The 7,499-nt window shown below is 44.6% G+C and overlaps 1 protein-coding gene across 1 annotated transcript in view; it reads left to right on the forward strand.

Annotated features, from left to right (window-relative positions):
- The window catches only part of LOC108786495 (neuropeptide Y receptor type 1-like), a 15,802-nt gene that overhangs the window by 2,956 nt on the left and 5,347 nt on the right, over positions 1 to 7,499 (forward strand). The window contains exon 2 of the mRNA XM_018555813.1: positions 6,683 to 6,740. The gene's annotated coding sequence lies outside the window, so the exon portion shown is untranslated. The remainder of the gene's footprint in view (positions 1 to 6,682; positions 6,741 to 7,499) is intronic.

Below are 7,499 nucleotides of genomic sequence, written 5' to 3' on the forward strand. Positions count from 1 at the left end.
TGTACGTTGCACTTCAGTTTTAACGCAGTGCATTCATCAATGACTTTCATGTGCAGAATCTACGTTCATGGCTAAAGCAGGCAGAGTGACTTTCAGAGGCCAGTAGATTTCGCTGGGTAGTTATGGTTACTACCTGTCCAGATTCCATTTCCGCTCTCCAGGTTTACAAAGACGTCATTTTTTTCCCCTGACGATGCTTAGAAAGTACTTTGCATTAACGATTCTAAAAGAAAAAAGAAATCATCAGACGGAGGAAACCTTGTGTCCCATATTCATTCTTCCCATGGGAACGTTCGTGAATTAGAGAGATAAACTTGTGTCCGGCTCGTATAATCGATGAAAATCCTCCACAATGGTGTGAACAAAGGAAACGATCAATGGAAGAAGAAATGCTCATTAATTAGAAAGCCACAGAGATAATCCTCCTATGTATATAAATAAAACTGGCCATAAACGGTCCAAGTGCTTCACAATAGGCTCGGTGCCGGCAGAGGACACACCAGGATAAGGAGCCTAAATTTAAAAATGGATTGTTATTCCCAGCCGAGTCCAAAATGATGATCCTTATCCTTGGGTTAAGCTATGTGACTTGAGCCTGATGTGTTTTGGGTCAGCTGTTACCCAAATAGGAGCACTCGTGAGCGTTCCTAATTTGGAAGGGGTAGACATACTGTACACAGACAGTACTAGCTCATCTTAGATGAACCAACCTGACCAAATTACAAAGGTTCAACCATTAAATGATAAATTCTGTTGTTTTCCTATGTGACAATATAAATTCCCTTTAGTCACGGATGTAACTGCAGAGCTATAGTAGTTGCATTGTGCTTTAATACAGTGTCCTTCTTCCATTAAATTGTTTTCGCAGGCCATTGTTATTAAGACAGCTAATCAGCAGCTGTTTACTTTTGGACTGTCTCTCTCTAATTAATGCTCCATCAGAGAGGAGACTTATAGAGCATTCCTAGACAGCTAAGCAGCAGCTGTTTACTTTTGGACTGTCTCTCTCTAATCTGAGGCGTAACTAGAAACCTCAGAGCCCTGGTGCAAGAAACCATTAAGGGGTCACACAGGGTCCCTTCCTCAAGGCGACATAGTGACTATCCTGATCAGTGATATCCGTTGGTGTCACTACCAGCACCACCTTACCAATTTGGTCATAACACTTGATGAGGTGTAACCAGGGGCGTCCCGAGGCTGGGAGACACCGGGAGCGGAGACCAGGTGACACCCCGCCGTGTCGTTATCATGCATGTGCGTGACGTTGTCCCGTGCATGCACAATGACGTCATCGCGCATGTGCGGTCGTCTTATTGACGCCTGCCGGCGGCCATCTTGGTGATGGACACCGACAGAGAGAGGAGGTGACGTTCACCCGATGGGATGAGGTATGCCGCCAAATCCCCTCCTCTCTCTTGACATTGTCGGGCTCTCGGGCCGTGACCGAGTGCCTGACTTTTAATAGGGGGTGACACCAAAATGACTGTCAGACATTTTGGTGTCACCCCTCCAATCGTGGCACCCGGGTGCGGGCCGCTGGGTGCAACTAGGAAATTAATCACACTAGCGACCATGTTGTTGGCAAAATCTCACCAGCAACAAGATTGCCATGCACAGCAGGGTGACTACTCACCTGGTTGTACATTTTACTACCTCGTCAGCCGGATGAGCGAGCTGTTACTGATGGAAAAGCAGTAAAATGTCCCTCACCAGCAATTTCTCGCTCCTCTGGCCAGCTAGGAATCACAGAACAGACCAGGAGAATATTTACAAAGGAATAAGTAAAGTTCAAAGGCTTAATGCAACGAGTTCCGTGTATGCAATCCCTAAAGAGAAAGACTTTGATCAGTGACATGCTTTGCTTCTCGGATTCTAACAGGTTTTGCCGGTTTTGGGATGATGGAAATTGTTTTTCATTTACAATTTTATCCAGGTGAACTATATCATTTTCACATTGCAGTCCGTGTACCCATCGCACTACTGACCGCTTTTCCATACAGATTTAGATGGGTGCAATGGTAGGCGACGGATGACACGTTCTGCCTGATGAAGGGGTTCCTGCTAGACCCCGAGTGTAAAATTGCTGCATGTACATCAATAGACGTATTTGACTTGCATTTGGAGTGCCGGTGTCCATACTCCTATATCATTTTCACACCACGCAGCCGTCATCCTGGTTAGCTCATACAGCACGTCATTGTTTTCAATGCGTTCTTTGCAGTCCCTTTTCGCATATACATGCGAAAAGGTGCTGCACAAATAACCAAAACAAATGCTGTCTGACCTTTAAATCTGAACTTCAGGCAAACCGCTAAATAGACACATGAAATGCATGTACTGAGGCTTTTACCTGCGATTTGCATTTCTGTCAATCCAGTCCTGAGGTTTACAAAGCTCTGCCACACAGCACAGTCTTGCCTAATAGGGACACTGATCTTTCTCTGCTGCAGTTTCACCTACACATACAGATCTCCTCCTCATCCCCACCTTGTGACTGGAAAGTGAAAAGAGGAGCAGCACTCTGAATATCTCATCTCTCTGTCAGTCTGCCTGCTCCTCCAATCAGGATGTTCTGTGCACTGCAACACGCCTCACCGGTTCCTTGTGCTGCTCCACCCCTCCTTCAGCAACTCTGCTGTACAGGGACTGCATTCTCCTCCAAGCAGCATGTTCCGTGCACAGCGCAGGTGCTAGACTATTTTGCACCCTAGGCAAGACCAGCTACTTGCACCCCCCAGCCCCCCTCCTGCGGCTCAACCTCCAATACCCCACCCCCCAACACAGCTCCATTCTCCTGCCTTTTGCAGGCGACAGGTGAATGAAAGCAGCCAGGAGCAATAGCCAGACCGCTATTGGCTATGTTAAGTTGAAATAGCCCATAGCAGACTGTCTATTGAAACCCCACCCACTGAGCAGAGGAGTGGACCTGAGAAAGAAAGTTGTCTCTGAGTTCCGCTCCTCTGCTCAGTGGGCGGGTGCAATAGCATGCCTCCTATTGGCTTTTGTAATTTGATGGGGGGCACCGTGGGGGGATGAACAGTCTAGGCTGCTCCCTGGGCAGCAGTGCACCCTAGGCGGCTGCCTAGTGCCAGCACCTGCCCTGTCCATGCACTGCAACACACCTGACTGGTTTCTTGTGTTGCCCTCCCCCTCTTTCTCCAGCTCTGCACTGGGACTTCAAGAGGCTGTTACCAAATCAAATTCAAGTGCTAACAATGCTTAAATTTACAAAGAAAAGGAAATGTAATGAAGTATTAATAATTACAGGGCTGCATTAATTTGTGTCTTTTATATGTGACTGGTGTTCAGCTTTAAAACAACATTTACCTTTTGCCTACCTAACAATCATTGCAGCGCACTGCAATATAAACAATTAATAGAGCCATTCCCCTCTGTAAACATTCATTCTGTGCGAATAGAGGCAAAAACGAACATTTGTATATATTATATTTGTATCTTTTATTTTATCTAAGGTTGAATGAGATGTAATGTAATGCCACACTATGGCCACTAGATAGAGCCGGTGAGCATATGAAATAAATACCTATGCTCCTCAGCCCCATCTAGTGGCCATAATGACATATTACATTACAATACACATGAAAATATGCTATGAACATTAATTTTTTTGTTTCTATCCGCACAGAACGAACATTTACAGAGATTTGCAGGGAGAATGGCTCTGCATATTATTTTTAATGAATATAATCCCTTTGTATGTTGTACTTTCTTTAACCCAAAAGAAACCGAGCCTAGCCCCACCCCTGCTGTACCTCCCCTGCTCCTAGCAGCAATGTCAGGTCCCTTTCCATAAGTATCTAATTTTAAATAGAATTGCATCATTCTACTTTTCCTCCTGGCTGAGTAAATGGGCTTTTCCACTGAATGATGTGTCACTGGAAATGCTTAGTAAGTTTACAAGTAACAGATTGGGAGATAGCTCCTGGGCACCATTGACAGACGTGACACATTGACTACCCACATACCACCTCCACTAGGCTTTTCTATTCACCAGCTATTATCTGGAATTGGGCATTCCTACTAAACAACAAACTAATTGTGACTTCACATTCAAATACAGATAAAGGCATAAGATGTTCAATGTATATTAAAGCCCAACTCAGGTCAACATTTTTCTCTCTTTTGTAAAGAATGAGGTAGGGTTAGAATCTCACTGTTCCCCCATTGGCGTAGTTTTTCCTAGTGGAAGGGGTCAGGGGGACAGGAATTGATGGGAAATCTCTTTAACTGGGACAGAAAGAGCAACAAAACCCACTTTTTTAGAAGAGTGAGAAAAGGTTAGAACATTGGTCAGGCTTCTATTGCTGTCCGTAGCTTCTTGTCCCAGGTAACCCCCATACCCTTCCTTGGTATCACAACGATAAAAATTAGGGTAAATCTCCCTGATGGTGTCACAGGCAGCAATGAAAACCTGACGAAAGTTCTAACCTTTGACTTACTCTATTCAGAACATAAAAACACATTGGCAGGACTAGTGTCTGCACTAATGTTGAAATTAAATGCAGCATGGCATTAGATCCACTGTCATTCCAATGTGGGACCCTATAAGCTGAAGCCTATGCTTTATGGTGTATATTGAGTCATTTGGCTCAGTACGCACATTTTTACACGTGCCTGGTGCTTACTGTACAGCAGGGAATAAGGGAGAAGGTGACACAGCTGTCCCCTTTTTTTTTATAGAGTTTTATCCAAAAGAAACTGTTTTTTACAGGAACATTGTCCCCTTCACCCTTCTTCAATTTCCACCTTCCAAAATTCCACAAAGTCACATTCAACAGCGAAGCAGGACAAACGTGCATGGTTTACATTCAAGAGATTGCATAAAGCGTGTTCTTGCTTCAGCTGGTCGGTGCTACCGATGTGGGGTCAGAGATCACACCTTCCTGTAGGGAAACAGCAAGCTTGTTTCCTGGGTCCCAGGGCTCCGACCTTCTCCTTTTGAAGCCTACCTGTCTCTAACAAATGGGTATCTGTTCCTACCTGCACACTTTCCAGCAGCAAAGGGCCAACATGTGTTGCAGGAGTTCTATATAATCATACTTTAGCCCCTTGGTTCTCAACTGGTGAATCGTGACACAAAAGTGGGTCGCGACCCCGTGTTCAGTTGGTTGCTGCATGCCTTCCACTTTGCTAGGTAAGAGGCTTCTCAGCCTCACCCTAGGGCAGCACTGTCAGTTCTCACACCAAGCAGCTATTCATATGCTGCTCGGCACCAAGTGTCAGCTTAATTTAGGGTGGGCTAAATGCTTACAGTTTCCTCGCATGTCCTATAGAGGTAACTGGACAGGAGTGACTTCACATTCTGGCTCCCGGCATCTCTACAGGATGCGCAAGGGTGTTGTACAAGCAATGCACATATGGATGGAGCTCCGTCACAGCACAGCAGCCCACGCTGGACCCCAGGCTGAGGATCCACTCCAGTTCTCATAAGGTAGGGAGACTAGGTGGATCTTACAAGGTGTGTGCGTGAGTTTGTGTCTGTGGTTTTGTGGGTCTGTCAGTGTTTTTGAGGGCCAATTCACACAAGTACAGTGTGTTAATCGAACAGTCCTGTGAGATTAACGCACTGTACCATGGAATTGTCATTCATTTGAATGATACCCCAAACGCACCTTCCGCCCACAGCCCAATCGCCCGCACCGGTACTGCAATGCCGTGTGTTCCATTGCAGTGTGGCTTGGGTCGCAACTTAATGACCAAGGACAAATGTGGGTGCTGAGGTTACACAGGTTGAGAACCACTGCTTTAGCCCTTCTGTGTCCAATATGGCCACTGAAATCTCAAGAGAACTCTGTGTCCATCTAGTCACAGGCTCTCCCAAGATGGTACCTGGAGTCCATGGAGGAGGACACATTGATCCTGAGCTGGGCTCCCCATAGCATCTATAGTGAACAGTAGTCATGATACCTTTTTGTTTAGTACAATGAAACAACAAGGAAGTGACTTAGCGATCACCAGGTTGTTGCCACACTTCCCTCACTGTTAGTCTAGTGGTGCAATAGTGGTGCTCCCTCGATTAGCAGAGGCCACCTCACCACCTGCCTAGAGACAAATCATGGAAGGATCAGAGGACATTAGGAACATTCATCAAGTAGGCCCCTTATATGTTTGGAGTAAATTGGGATTAAATGGAGCAAACTAGGACACATAACAGCCCACAAACACTCTGGTATAATCATACCTTAGACCTTCTGGCAAATGCTAGATTGCCAAATCAATGTTGTGTCCTGACATGGCCATGGACTTCCTGTTCCCATAACAATATATATGGACACAAGATCCCCCCCACCCCCTCAAAAAAACAAATAATCTCTATTTTCCTGTACAGATAGTAAATTATATTTCCTGGAAAATGCAACTAACACTATTGATTCTGTCACTTCGTTCTTCTCATTATTGTTTGTTTTGTCACACGTACATTATCCGAATATCACAGGTGGAGCTTGGTGTGTGGCTTGTGAAAATAGCATAGTTTCTAACCAGCAATTGGTTTGTAAACCTCATTTCCAGTTTGTATTGCATGGATTATCTCTCCCTTAGCTATTGTAACACCAAAGTTGTGTGTTACCAAAGTTGTGTGTTACCAAAATTGTGTGTTGTGTTCATTTTTCCTTACTGTTTAACTATTTTATTATCTCTACTAATGTTTCCTTTTCCACAGGTCTTCAGTCATCAGCTATAGATAATGTTCCCTTCCAGACTCCGGTCCTAATTATTTGGTAAGTATTGTCATTTAATTGTTTAAAGAAATTTGTAATTATATGTTTGCTGGCTTTAATTATGATCCATTGGCTTCAGCAGCCAACAAAAAAGACTAATTAGAGCTGTGACTTTACTATGACTTTCCTGATTTATGTGCTTTCTTTGGGTCATTGTTTCACAATGTATTGAAGCCAGAGCCAACTAGGCAATTAGCATTTTAATAACGAGGTCATCAATGGCGGCTTCCATATTTTGGTCAGTACAGGTTTCATTTAAAGTGTCACTACATCAAAAATGTGAAGGCTGGTGGGCTTCTGGTGCCTGGTGGGCTGAGTCACTCACTAGCTACTTATACCTTCTGGGGTCTCCAGCAGTGGGATTTCCATATTCCCTGAGGTTCACCCACCTTAGAGTTTTGAGTGTTCCCTCCTGTAATGTCTTTTAAGTATATTTGACAGTATGTGCTTGGTATCTAAAGATAAGGCATGGGAGCTATATGCTATAACTTTATCCATAAACTAGGGATGCACTGATACCAAGTACCGTACTCGGTACAAGTACAGATACTTTTCCAGCTAGACTAGACTAGAGAAAAAATCATAAGTTAGGAGGCGGCTGTCACTTGTAAGGAGCACACGGAGCTCCTGGGATTTGTACATCTCTGTTTTAATGTGATATTGTTTTTATAAACATATATACAGGGCCGGATTCACTCTCTCTGCTGCCCCAAGGCCAGGATCCTCAATGCGCCCTCCTACCCACCAAACCCCCCCCCC

This window comes from Nanorana parkeri, unplaced genomic scaffold, assembly GCF_000935625.1.
Source record: "Nanorana parkeri isolate BGI_ZX_2015 unplaced genomic scaffold, ASM93562v1 scaffold214, whole genome shotgun sequence".
Lineage (NCBI taxonomy): Eukaryota > Metazoa > Chordata > Amphibia > Anura > Dicroglossidae > Nanorana > Nanorana parkeri.